The 14,155-nt window shown below is 38.6% G+C and overlaps 1 protein-coding gene across 4 annotated transcripts in view; it reads left to right on the top strand.

Annotated features, from left to right (window-relative positions):
• Positions 1–3,865, top strand: part of LOC147883273 (lipase class 3 family protein) — a 59,162-nt gene extending 55,297 nt beyond the window's left edge. For 2 of the 4 annotated variants that reach the window (XM_087399336.1, XM_087399333.1), the window contains exon 15: positions 2,958–3,865. The gene's annotated coding sequence lies outside the window, so the exon portion shown is untranslated. Of the gene's footprint in view, positions 1–2,912 lie in introns of all 4 variants that reach the window. The other 2 variants (XM_087399335.1, XM_087399334.1) reach the window with 2 other exon arrangements.
• Positions 3,866–14,155: the final 10,290 nt, after the last annotated feature.

The following is a 14,155-nucleotide window of genomic DNA, read 5'->3' as shown; positions in this document are numbered from 1 at the left end:
CTGCAAAAAATATCTATCCAATCAAAGGACCCCCTATGCAAAAGAGCTGTCCTGCAAATGACCAGTTGGGAAAAAAGGCAAATGTCTGCAAATCTGTCGAATGCAAGTCTGAGCTGAATGTGTCCCAAATGTTGGATGAATGCCACAAATTTCAAAGGACAAATAGCCCAAATCAAAGGGCAAATGCAAATAGAATCCAAATTTGGTTTTGTCAAGCAAAAGTCCATGCAAATAACTATAAAGCTAGCAAAAGTCCCGAATTTTGAGAGGACGAATATGCCAAAAAGTGGGCAAATTGGTAAAAGCACCAAGATAAGCTTTAATTTTGCAAATGTGACCAAATCTGTTGCAATTTCTTGCCAATGTCACTGAAAACCTGAAATTTCAGATCAAAGCAGCCAAACATCATTGCAAATGTGACAAAATAACCAGCAAATCTGAAAATATCCCGCAATCTGCTAGCAATAGATCCAAAATCCCGAATTTCGGAGGTAAAATGGAGTCAAATGAGGGCAAATACTGCAAAAGCCCCAAAATGTGATCAAAAGGAGCAAATGTCACTGCAAAATCTGCAAATGTGACACAAAAGCCCCAATTTCTAGAGCAAAATCAGCTCAATATCACTGCAATGTGTGCAAATGTGACATAAAAGAGGGTGCAAAGCTTCAAATACAACTGTACCAAGCAGATCTGAGTCAAGAGGGAGAAAATGCCAGCCAAATGGTACTAGAGTTGCTGGAGGAAGGCCTGAAGGACTGAAAACAGTCTAGATGTGAGCAAAAAATTCCAAAACCATCGAATAATGCTCGAAATCAACTTCCGATAGGTCGTACGGATGCTTGGCAGCGCCACGCAGCTGTCCGTACAGGTCTGTACGGCGTCTGTACTTGAAATGGTGCGGGACAGTGTCGTTTGTATAGAGACAGCTCTGAAATTTCAAAAAAAGTTGAAATTGGAGCTGAAAAAGCCAAACAACAGCCATTGGACTGTTTTTCTACTCCAAAAATAAGTTTTTGGTGACGAAATGTGGCACTAGACTGAACTGGAGCAAAATGGCAGGTAGGAGCGATGGGAGGTTGAGTAATGAGCACTGGGGAGCAAGACAACCTGCTCTGATACCATTGTTGGGTGCGGGGAGCAATGGAATGGAGATGGAATGCAAGGGAGCAAGCACAAAGGGGTGGCTTACATGGCCCAAGTCAACCATATGGTTGACCAATGAAGTCAACTCGATGAGTTGACCTGACCTACAAGGGCTAAGTGCTAACAATTCCTTGTCTAGAGGCTGGAATAGGAAACAAGATTTGAACTATCATGGATGATGCAGGTGCCAGCTATGCTAATGTGGCAAGATAACATGGGAATAGAAATGTGAAGTTGATGGGTTGTTGTAAATGTCACACATGGCTCATCGAATAGACTACGAATAACTCTCTTATTGGTAAAAGGATTGTTGCAGTGCTGTCAATGTGGCACTGCATGTTCTTCTTTGCCCCAAGTAGATGTTGAGTGTCTACGGGTTTTCTGCAAGGAGACGATGCCCCCTTCTCTAGGCTCGAATCAAATACAAAGCTTTTGTATATGAGGCTAAGATGTAATCTAAGGTAAGGCAGTGGAAGTTTAGACTGTACTTGATGGTGGTATCCGAGCGGGTGCATATGGCTCAGTGGATGCGATGACCAAAGATTTCCCTTGCTGCATATGGTTTTGACTTTGACAAAAGATGAATCCCTTGAGCATGTGTACGTGGAAATGTCCCCCTGAGCTCAGTTTGAGTATCGGGACTGTAGCTGTTGCCTTGCAAACATTCACAATGCTCGACTTTGTTGGCACCCTCAATGGTCTGTTTCAGTGTTGCAAATGCATTAGGTCGACCCTGTTCCTTTGTTGCAAGCATTACGTGACCACGGACAGGCTTGACATGTACCTTGACCTGGCACAAAGGTCGCAATAAGTAGTCTGCCCATTAAGAGCCTCCGTGTGAGCTGCATCTCCTGCTGTGGGTCCATGAAGGGCTGAGGGGCGGTTTGCAACAACTAGCTTTAAACATTTCCTCAGCTTTGTGGAAATTTTCAGACCAAGGTCATCTTTGGATATAGGTCCTCAGCTTCGTTGCTTTACATATTGACTCCAAATTAACAGGAAAGCATATGGATGCAGCTCTTATCCCAATGTGATGTAGTATATACAATGCCAAATCCCATCACACCAGCCAAACTACCACCGGCTTTAAAATCTGGCTACCGAAGCCATTATGTTACAAGGTACGTCAAATTCACAAGTGCAATATATTTGATGAAGCCTGGTTAGCCTGCTCAAATTTTCAACGAATGGCTCATGAGCCTAATTGAAGTAGAGCTTCTGTACCTGTACAGTTGTTTGGCAGACTTGAGTTATTCACATCTCATTTTGTTGCCATTTGTTGGTTACCAATTTTGTTTACACATGCTTAGATGCAGTTAGCTTCATTGAAGCCTTGAGACTGACTGAAAGAATCTTGATTATGGTTGTATTTACTGCCTCATCTCAATGTGATGGTTTTGGATGCTTACAGTGCTTTATGTCATTGTCAACAACAGTAGCTTTCCATTTTCCAGGTTAATGTATATATTCATAGCTGACCATGCTACAATTGAAGACATCTTAATATTCAAAATGTTTTATAAGACCCTCATTTGGCATTCCTGATCACGTATTTAAATGACACTTCTTCTCTCAAAATTTGAGATTATTGATATAAGGCTGCTTCTTCTGCTGGGTGTTGGTCTTCCCCTAACTTCGTAATGAAAAGAAAAATAGTCCAGTAGAAGCTAGACATGAATACCGGGACTTGAGCTCCAGTGGTACTCACGTTCTGTAAATGTCATTTGAATGTAAATTTCTGGTGCTATGTTCATCTCACTGGTTTCCAGGTTTCTTGAGATGTGGTTGACATTTTTTAATGGTGTGGCATGAAGGTGCAGAAGCGTTTTGATTTCTGAGCTACTGAGCCACACCTTAACAGGTGGTTTCATTCAGGGCATCTTTTAGCAGGGCATAGCATCTGATGGAATTGTAATCTAGCTGCAAAGAGAAGTTGATTGTTGACCTATGCTGGAGTAGATGCATCCTATTTTGTATTATATGGGCATGAGGTATGCTACCCTCTCAACTTGACCCAAGGACATATCACACATTACTCTCTTTAGATACCTCAGACAGAGCTGTAAATTTCATTTGTTTTCTTGAAGATGCCCAAGCTATGGCTGGTAGGAATCATGTAGCAGGGATATCATTACTTGTCTCAACTTTAATTACACATGGCATCTCAGTTTTGAAAGCGTGGGCTCTCAAGGAAATTATTGCAACCATCAGTAATGCCAAAATGCAAACCCAATGTTGATTGTGAGGGGCTAAAGTATAAAGCAATACTATTTTTCCTGGACTGTTGGGAGATTTGCAATTTCTGAGCATGTCAATGTGCTTTTGAAGGTTACTGTGAATCCCTCCGCCAAGAATTTGTAAATTCAATCCAATGACCATCATGAGTAACATTGGCATCCATATCTGTAAGGATATTTGGTGACTGCTTCTTATGCAACAGGAGAGAATAGGGGATAGCAATGTGATGCTCTCATGATGTCCCAGTGCTACTTTTCTGATTGGGACATGAACTATTACAAGTTTTTTGAAGGCCAACTATTTTATATCGGTATGTATGTGTCTCTGTTGCATTACCTAGGCTTGCCCCCCCGCCCCCCCCCCCTTTTTAATTCGTTGAACTGAAGGTGACCAACCAGGTATAGATGAATTTATGCAACGTTCCACATCTATACATAGATTCATCTTATGAATCTATCCTCCCCCCCTTGTATTTGTTGATTTGAAGGTAATCAACCGGGCATGGATGAATCCATGCAGTGTTCCACATCTATTCATACATTATCTTATGAATCCATGCAAACCTATTTTCAGGCATCCATACACCTGTATTCTTGCAAACATACGAACTGTCTCATGTATTTAAACAATATATACGTATGTGCATATGCACATATATACATCATACACATATACTGAGGCATGCATTTAAAAGGTAGAATGGAGGGGGAGCATGTAACACCAGGTAAAGCAATGGAAGGTAGAGGGGCAGATATTTGTTTGTACTTATTTTGGATATTATCTTTTTGGGCCAATAGGCAATGAGTACATAAGACGTTATCATAGGTATGTGCACCTGTAAGGATGCACATAAGGATGCATGCATATGTGCATATGCTTAAGAGTCTTTCTTCTAAATCATGCAAACATGCAAAAAGGCAATTTTTAAAAAGCAAGTTTGAAAATATTACATTTAGACATGTTGGCAGCTTCTCTTTTGAGTTTTTGGCACACAAAGTAAAGTTTGGAATTGCAAAATGATACCTAGTGATAGACTGATAACGCAACAATAAAAAAAATGTGTAGGCAGCCTGAGTATAATTGATAGTATCATCAGCAATTTGCATGAAGTGCAACAATTATTGAGTTGTATTGATTATGTAGTTTGATGATGTTTTCACTCAAGTAAAATGTATCCATTTAATTTTATATTTTCTTTGCTAATGTATCGTGTCATGCCTTGTGGTATATCTTGAAAAGCAATTCAGCCTTCTCAAAGAGAAATCAAAATTGAAACTTGAAAAAATGCTTGTTGGTGGGTTCAGGACTTGGTTCCATTTGTTTAAGTTAGAAGCATTAGATTTTTGCAAAGGATTTATAAAATTAGCTTTATTATAGTTCGTAGTCGTAGTTGATGATAGATAGATTCACATCCCATTCATATTAAAATGTTGATTGAACTCGATATTTATTAGAAGAAGCATGCAACAACAAGCTTGGAATACCATCTAAATCTTACTTGTTCTTTTTTGACAACTTTGGCTTTGGTAAACGGACAAGTAGAATGATTAATATAAACAAATTGAATCTCAATATAAGACGGCACGTAGAGTTAGTCAAGACTCAAACCTTGCATATATTATTGGTAAGACATTTAAATGGCAATGCTTTATTATGAAGTGGTAAATTTTGGGAATTGAAGCATCGAGTCAGGCATTGACTAATGAAGTGGGATTGCTATGAGATGGATGGATGTTGTTGTAGCAATACGTAACATGTAATTGTGATGTGTTAGGATGAATTTTTCTCATTGTAGAATGGGTAAAGAGATGATTGAGTTTTTTTCTTTTTTTGGAACGTGAAGTAAGGAAAACAAAGGTAGTAAGATTTTGTTACCAAATAAGAAAATAAAAAATACGCTATTGGCTCCATAGAGATGCACGGACATGAATTATGTGAACATGTAACTTGATTACCCATGTTCTCTTCCCTCAAAGATCGCCAAGTCCCACTCAAAGCTAGTTCATACCTCCTCAAAAGGCAAGCACCACACTTACTGTTATTGTTGAGCTCTCGTCCCTGACCTAGTTGGAGCATGCTTTTATGCACTGATAGTGCTGAAGAAGCATTGACACTAAGAGTGAGAATGCATACTACCTAAAGAAGTGTGGGTGTCTGCGCAATATGAGGTATTTATACATTCCTTGCTCTTACCACGTGGTAGCGATTTTCTCTCTATTTAAAGCATACGGTAATGATTTTCTCTCTATAAAAAACATGTGGTAAGGATTCTCTCTCTGTAGACCATTTCGGTGAGTATGTTTAGATCTTTTCTAGTTTTTTTTGGCTATATGTATCCTATTAGATCTATATCTATTAGAGAGTGTTTTGGCTATATCTATCCTATTAGATCTATCAAATATGCTCTCAAGCTCAAGTTATTACAAGTAGAGCTTTGTCGCCACTCATATTATCCAAGTCCATTGGGAGGGATCTCAGGAACCTCTTTAGTTTGTGCTTCTTCCATTGGTGTCACAACTTCTCTCTCTTTCTTCAGTTCCTTTCTTCCAATTGTAAGCTACCTTGCCTACCTCGATAAATCCTAGTTTGAATATCTCGAGAGGTGGCTCATGCGAGGTAGATCACACACTCCACCTTTCAATCCAAGATCTTGGTGCTCTTTTGGTAAGTGATCAAGGGAAGTCTCTTCTTTATGTATTCACACTGAACTTCATCTTTTTCTACTACAATTACATTTTGTGTTCACTGCAATTTCATCTTTCTTTATCTATTCACACTAAACTTTATCTTTCTCTACTGCAATTACATTCTCAAAGCACATGCTAAGATTGTGGGTGAATTAGCAAATAGGTCAAGTAGCCAATCATGCTCTGTAGAGAATAGATTGAAATGATCATCAGTAAAAGTTGTAGATGGAGGTAGAGTGAAGGCTCTTCAATTGCCTCACATTAGGCTTCATCTTGTAGCATGGACACACGCCTGGTCTCAACTCACCCAAGGAAAAAACAATAACATCTACTAATTATCATAATAACATCTCTCAATTTCTTGGGTCCACTTACCAATAAAGCTAGTCACGTCCACAATATATGCCATTTATGACACTCATGACCGTTCAAGACTCTAAATGAAAAATTACAACTTGCCAAAGTGTTTCCCTTGTTATAGTCTTAAACTACTCAAGCCAACTCTAGAGGTATGAGACTTGATCAAATGTAGAGGAAGGCACATTGAAACCATACGGTGAACTCATCAGTAAGAATTATTGACTATAGTCACGTCCTCTTTGATAGCTCGATGACTAAGTTGCTTGAAGCTTGCAGGCATGATGGTGATCTCACTAGCCTTGTTGGCACATTTTTAATGAGTAATTTCACAATAAGAGTTCTCTAATCTATTGCACTACAAATATTGCATTGTAAAGAGAAGTAACATGAATGTTTGCACACTTGAATAGACTTACCTACCATGCTTTTGAAAATATTAGGGCATGGAGCAAGGACACCCATTTTTCTACTCTCAAGATACTCCTCTCAGACTGCATTCCAATCTAGCATTTTCAATTATTGGATCATGTATTCTTACATTCTCATGAATATTTTATGCTTGCATTTAAACACCTATAAAATAAATTACTTTCTCAAAACAAGTATCTTGAAAAGAAGGGTATATATACTATATTTTTTTAATGAAAGAAAGCCTCATGATATAAAAAAAGAGAGATGTTTACATACTCATCAAAGTTTTTGCACAGTTCCTCAAGAGAGAGATTTCGTGCCACAACCTCTACCAAGCACAAACTTAATTGAAGTCTCATCTTTAATTCCTTGCGTACACCTCCATGCTAAGGTTCAAATCTCAAGTAAATCATTCAAAGTATAGTTGTCATATTTTTTGCCTTTAATTGTGACCTTCCTTTGGCTTTCACTTCTTCTATCTCCCACTTTTAAAAATAGCACTCAAATGGCATTAATGAGATCTTAAAAAAATGGTCTTTGGACCATTTTGAACAACGTGTTGACAGGCTGTCTAAAATGGTCCAAAAGGTCATTTTTTTAATGTTCCACGGTCTCCAAGATAGCATGAAATCCATGCCTTTATAAAGCCCATAGACCTCATTTTAAGAACAAAATGAGATACAAAGTGCTCACTCGTACAACAAGCAGATAATAATTCTGGTGCATATCACTACAATCATTTGCTTGATAATTTTAGGAATGATACGAATCTTCTTGCTGAATCACACGATTCTAGATGAATGCAATGCACATACCATTTCTACATTTTTGATGATAGGGACCACGCCAACTTATTTGTGTAGCATGCTAAATTTCCATTACATTGGGATGGCTAAGCAAATATGATTGCCATGTAGAAGACAACATTGGGGTGTGATTAGATGGGCGCTTCCTCTCAATTTTAATTAGTCCATGGATTCTACTTTGTCTCAAGATTTAAATCCCTGACCGATATAAACTTGATGTGGAATTTCTTCGGGTCTGAACATGGGGGAGCATGATGGATGTGATGCTATTATTAGGCGAGCCCTATTTAGACCCTTTAACATGACCTCAAGAAAAGCTCAATGATGCCCATGATGTTGTAACATGGCTTATAGCCAACCTCTCCATAGGGGTGCAATCAACATACAGTAAACAAAGCCTCAGGATTAGTGTAAGACATAGATTGTTCCATGAAGTGAAAGTGAATGAACTGCAAAGGAGAAGCAGAGAGATTGTGAGGCCACTAAAGGAACTCATAGTTTGCACAACATATGGGGATTTTCAAAAAACCACCTACTCAAAACAATACGAATTTCTTATTTATGCAGTGTGTGCATCACATGGGATCATGACAATTGTGAGGACATTGCAGCTATGAAGAGATGGGAGCTAGTTCAAGTTTTCCCTCTATGTGAAGATGGAGTGACAAACAATGACTCACCACACTTAGGGGAGTATTTTGATGATCTCACTTACTATGTGGAAGAGGGGATAACTTTGCAATTGTCGCTGAATCAAGGGAGAACAAGGAAGATGACCCATACTTTGTGTTGCATTGTACCAATAAACCCAAGCACAAGGTTCAAAAAGCATTTAAGAATAATTGGGGACAACCTATGAGAAGTGGGGTGTAGTAGTTGGAGTTATTTGATACCAAAAAAACATCCAAGAGAGGTCACAATTACATTTTGCTACATTAGAGCCTGCAAACATTTGCGTACTCTCATTTAGTAGAAGCTATTAAGTTATAGTTGCAAGATGTGCCTAGATGAAAGAAAAGCAAGAGTATCTTCCAAATTGATTTATACATGCGTGAGCACATCTTGGGGTCTCTTAGAGTAGTGGATGACTAAGACCGTACAAAAAAAAATATTCATTGAAAGGGTGTAGGTAATCCTAAACCAAGAAAAATATATTCCACTTACCTTGAAAAAATGTAAAACATATTTACAAGTAGCTTGTATAGCCATTGCACATGTTTTTAGTAAACCCTATACACCCAACGCGGTTGTTTTAGTAAATCCCAAACAACCTAGTGCTTATTTTAGTAATCCCAAACAAGGGTGTTTTAGTAATCCCCAATGAGTAAAAATGTATGCCACTTATCTATTACAACCATAGGGCTGGCAACCACAAATCCTAAATGAATGAATTGTATGCTATTCATCTTGTAATAGTTGAAGGAAACCATTGCGCTAGTGCTAGTTAATCTTAGATGACTTATCGTGTGAAACCAACCACCGCATTGGTTGCAATCCTAAAATGTCTCCTGAGGGCCATTTATGGGCAAGGGCCATATTGACATGCCATATATGCCCTCAAGGGAAAATAATGAAAGATATACCATACTATGTTGTGTGCAACCAACCATCGCAGTGGTGACCAATTTTCCTGTACTACCACTATGCTGGTTGCCATCCAAAAATAGTTTGTATAAAGGAAACTTGGGACCACTTATCTTGTAGTACCGCCATGCTGGTTGCGATTTTAAAATAGCTTGTGTAAAGAAAACTTGATTTGAATGGTTGCAAACTTTTGATAACTCTGGCTATAATTAAAGAGTGGCTTCTCTCATGCATTGATGTCTTTTAGCTACGTCTGGTCACTTCGAGGTTTTTTAGCTCCTTGAATTAGAGGATCAAGGGGTGGTTCCACATTTTACTTTCTTCTTTAAGCACCCTTCTCTAGGCCACTTTGAGCTCTTACAGCTAGGGAGGATCGGCCTTTCTTCCTGAGGCTTGAGCTTGGGCTTCTTCCCTTCAAGATCCTTTCTTTTAAGCAGTTGGTTCTTCCCTTCAAGATCATTTCCTTTTGCATATCTAGAGCAAATCACAAATGCACTTCAACATCTAGTTTCTCGCCATGGATAGTTACAAATGGCAAATGAACTTCAACATCTAGTTTCTCACCATGGATAGCTACAACAATAGGTAGTCCCAAAATTGATCTACCCACAACTCCGAGGAAAAAGACAATCTCTGCATCTCAAGGTTGCAGCCACAAATACCCCAAAGCAAAACACATGCAAAGGGTGGCTGCACTGGGGCCATCAGATCATGAACTCGTTTATGATGTGCCCATGGTAGCAAATCAAGCACATATTACCGTGCTACATGAAGAGAATAATCATCCAATTTAACTATAAGGTTGTCAATACCATAGTTTGACCCTATGTATGATCAAGCTATTTATTTATTCCTTCTTGCCTCATCTTGAGGGTGCAGACATTCTCCTTCAGCACCTACAGTTCTTGCTCACTCTCTGCAATAGCTCCATCTAATTCCATCAGCTTCTCTTGAAGCTGGTACAATTGTTTAGCAATGTTTGCATAGGCCTGTTCCAAGACATCCACTCACTGTTGGGTTTTAGTCCAGGTGGAGAACTACTTTTCAAAAATTTCAAGAGCCATGGAAAGTTAGTGTATAACCCTATTGTAACTCAATTGCAAGAAATTGTACTTATCTTGCCAATATTGCACACTCTCATTGTATTCTCCACTATGGCTACTCTTTTCCCCATCATTAGAGTCATGCTAGACAATTTCACCATGTTCAACAATAGTTGTAGCTGATAGAATTGGATAGAGCTATTGCAACAATAAGTAAGAAACAAGTGAAGATGCTACAAAACTTCTATGCCCTCAGGATGAAGTAGTAAGGAATTAAAAAATAGCTGTAGATGCACAGGGTCAATAGATTGGGGTGAACGCCTAATCATTCCACTCCTCTAGGCCCTTTCCATACTTGAAGTTGCTTCGGGGAGCGGCATAGCTCACATTGATCCTTTTCCTCTAACTTGAAATGGTCGAGAAAGAGGAAAACAGCTTCAGCGGATGGCTACAAAGAATACGACAAACAGGGGAGTTTAGTGATGTAACTGTGGAGGTTGATGGTGAAGAACACAATTTGCACATGCTGCCCTTACTAAATGCCAGTTCATACTTTCGGACATTGCCGAGCTCTAGTAAGGGCTTCCACTCGGACTCAAAAGAGCCTCTTGAACATCCTCAAAAGCCCTTCAAGATCACAAAAACTATGATTCATCACATTAGAAGAAGATCCTTTTGGTATAGAAAAACATTTTAGACTTAGATTATCAGAGGACAGTGGCCCAACCAAAGGAGGAAGATTGCAACATACAAACAGGTTCCTCATTGTATCCTGAGATTTTTAGCAAAGTCTAATAGGGAAACATTGTCTTCCTCCATCAACTGATCCAATGATAGAGATAATTGATTAATGACCTTCAAATTTTCTCCATGTCATTAGCTGCTCTGAAAAAGAGCCTCTTGAACATTCTCAAAAGCCCTTCAAGATCACAAAAACTATGATTCATCACATTAGAAGAAGACCCTTTTGGTATAGAAAAATATTTTAGACCCAGATTATCAGAGGACAGTGGCCCAACCAAAGGAGGAAGACTATCCTTCCATTTGGCTCCTCATAGTCATTATGACATGTTCCTTGCTTTATCTTTTCATCAAATGACACATCTTTAGAAGCAATTACCTTATCAGTTTTTGTATCATATACCCTATATGTCATTCATTGATCAATGTCTCGCTTCTCAATCATTAATACAATGAGTTTTGAAAATATGTTTTGCCCGTTATGCTTCCATACAATATCAAATAATCGTTTCATTGAGCATAAACAATTCTCTCCTATTATTGAAAAATCATGCTCATTTATGAAGATCTACAAGCCATTAAGAATATGTTTTTCATATAAATAAAATAGGAAAAATGGAAGGATCCATTTTAAATCATGAAGTTTGCAATTTTCTCCAATCAGTCTTTGCTAAAGTGGTACATTTGTCAAAGGATTTTGGTCTACAATCTAGGAGAGTCAATACATCCTCCAAGTATGGAGAACCATCAATGTGGGTGGGTGGAAATTGCTTCTTGCATGCAAGTAATTTTAGAGTGGCTATAGAGCAATCAACAAAACATACTCTATTTGGCTTGTGTTTTAAGTGGGCCTACTTCTACCGATCTGGCTCTATGGACTACTAGTAGGTAGATGCCTCATTGTGGATTATAGAAATAAACCACCTCCTACAATAGATTGGATGGATTGAAGAACAATGAACATCAGAGGACTAGTCAGAGAGTGTGATGGCAACAATGGGGAGAGGGCCAGATAGCATGCAGAGGTGGCTTTCATACTGCAACTTTCTTTAGATGTCCAATCTCACTCTTGCTTCCAGTCTAGAGGATCTGGAGAAATTGTGCTGTGGTGCGAAAGTGCATCCTCAACTAAGATTTGCAACTAAGCTTTGTTATTCTCCTATTACCTCTTTCTATACCCTATGTTATATTTGGAATCATTGGGATCTACAGTTAGCCTATCTTGGGTGTCACAATATAGATGTCATACATGTTGACAGGAAAGCACACGTACCAATATATTAGAATCAATCTTGACCTAAAAAATTACATAATCGAATGTTGTCTTTGTCACTTAAGAGGCCATAGCCACCTTCGTTCAATGGATCAATGTGAGAGCATGTTTGCATTAGTCAACTTTGATTCTATTAGGAAGAATGGCCAGGATCAGGGAGGAGAAACACATTATCATCAATTCTACTATTGAGAGAATTCTCCTTTGCAATCTCAATGTAGAATTAAGTAATGCTTTAATTTGGATTTCACATAGCCTTAATTTCCTTCCACATCAACTCCTAAGAAGACGGGGTTAATTAAAGTTGCTTAACAAAGGGAAAACAATTTAATAGTGTGAGGGATTTAAAGTGATGATTTAAAAACCTACAAAGAGTAGAAATAACTGTGAGGAATGGCGTTAATGTAAATCATCCTACTAATAAAACTAGCAAGACTCTAAATTTGTCACAAATGATTCCAAAAATCCACTTGTACTAGGAAATTGGCAATTAATGTCTACGTATATTACAAAGAAATAATTGAAGTTCACATCTTCTAGCAGAGAAATGATTTAGAGTTAGTTTTTGTTTGGATTTTTCAAATACTTTTTGCACAAAATTAGCTCAAAGAATTGACTACTGGCTTTCATCTCCTGCATCTTAGAAAAAAATGTATGTCATACTTTCCACTGGACTATGGCTTCCCCCCCTTCCCACGCTTGCAGTTTTGAAAAGCGGTGTGTTTTCTTTTCCACTAAAGAATGTCATTTGGATCTTGGTGCACCAACAGGTATTTTATCTCTGTGTCTGCTAGCATTTTCATCTAGAGTACCTTTCCGCATCATTGCTACAATAGAAAGGTGCTAGGAATGATACAATTGTGTTTGGGAGCGTCAATGGCTTTCAATGTTCTTGAACAAAATACAACAAAGGACTTGATGAGCATACTGCATACATTATAAAAAAGACCATGAGCTTCTAATAAGGTATTTCTTATTAAGTGTCTATTCAATATGAAGATCTCAGAAGGTGCATCTATAACTGATCATATGAATCAGTTGGGATAGCTTGGTCATGGCTGTGAGTAACTCTATTTTAGGGTCAAACACTTTAAAGTTTGATGATGTGTTGGTGTTCTCCTTAGCGACAAGGAAGTGCGACACAAAAGCACAGGTGAGACATCTGTGGGGGTTAAAGGTCACTGTGCCTTTACCCTGGTTATGTACAATACTCAAACACATATATAAATGAATGAAAAAGAAGATTAGGGTGTTCTGCACCCACTAAAAACTTGTGTGGCTCTCTGTTTCTCTCTCTCCCTCTTCCGTTCTACTTCCATTGAGAGCACTCTCAACTGGTATAAGAGCCTGAGTGATCTAGCTGAGCATGCATGAATGCTTGCAAGCTCAGCAGCTTTGTGGAAGGAAGGAGAAGCTCTGTGGGAAGCTTTGTGGGTGACTTTACTTGCATCCGAGTGCACAGAGACCTTGAAGGATACTTTGGCAAAGTCACTTTGGTTTTGCAAAGTGGTTTTGAGAGCCTGCTAAGTGTTTTCAAAGAAAAAAGTCGTTTTTTGAGCTTGCTTTTGTGTTTGACAACAGAGACTTCGTATTGACTTGTAGAGGCAACCATTGCCTGCTTTTGGTGTCCATTTCACTTCAATACTTGGAAACACCTTTATTATTGAATTTGGGACATTTTGTTGGATTTCTGACTCATTGTGTCAGTTTCAACGTTTTGCTGCTCGGGTGTTAAAACTCAAGTTTGGAGCAACCATTTGCAGATCTGTTAGTTTCGGTGGACTTAGGAGGTCCTAAAACTTCTATGTTGCTCATCATTTGCACTCCAGTGGAGTTTACAAATAGTTCAGTTTCCAAAAACATTTTTCA

Source organism: Dipteris shenzhenensis, chromosome 28 (genome assembly GCF_047967505.1).
Source record: "Dipteris shenzhenensis isolate YYH24624 ecotype China chromosome 28, Dip_SZ_1.0, whole genome shotgun sequence".
NCBI lineage: Eukaryota > Viridiplantae > Streptophyta > Polypodiopsida > Gleicheniales > Dipteridaceae > Dipteris > Dipteris shenzhenensis.
This window is presented reverse-complemented; position numbering and strand designations above follow the sequence as displayed.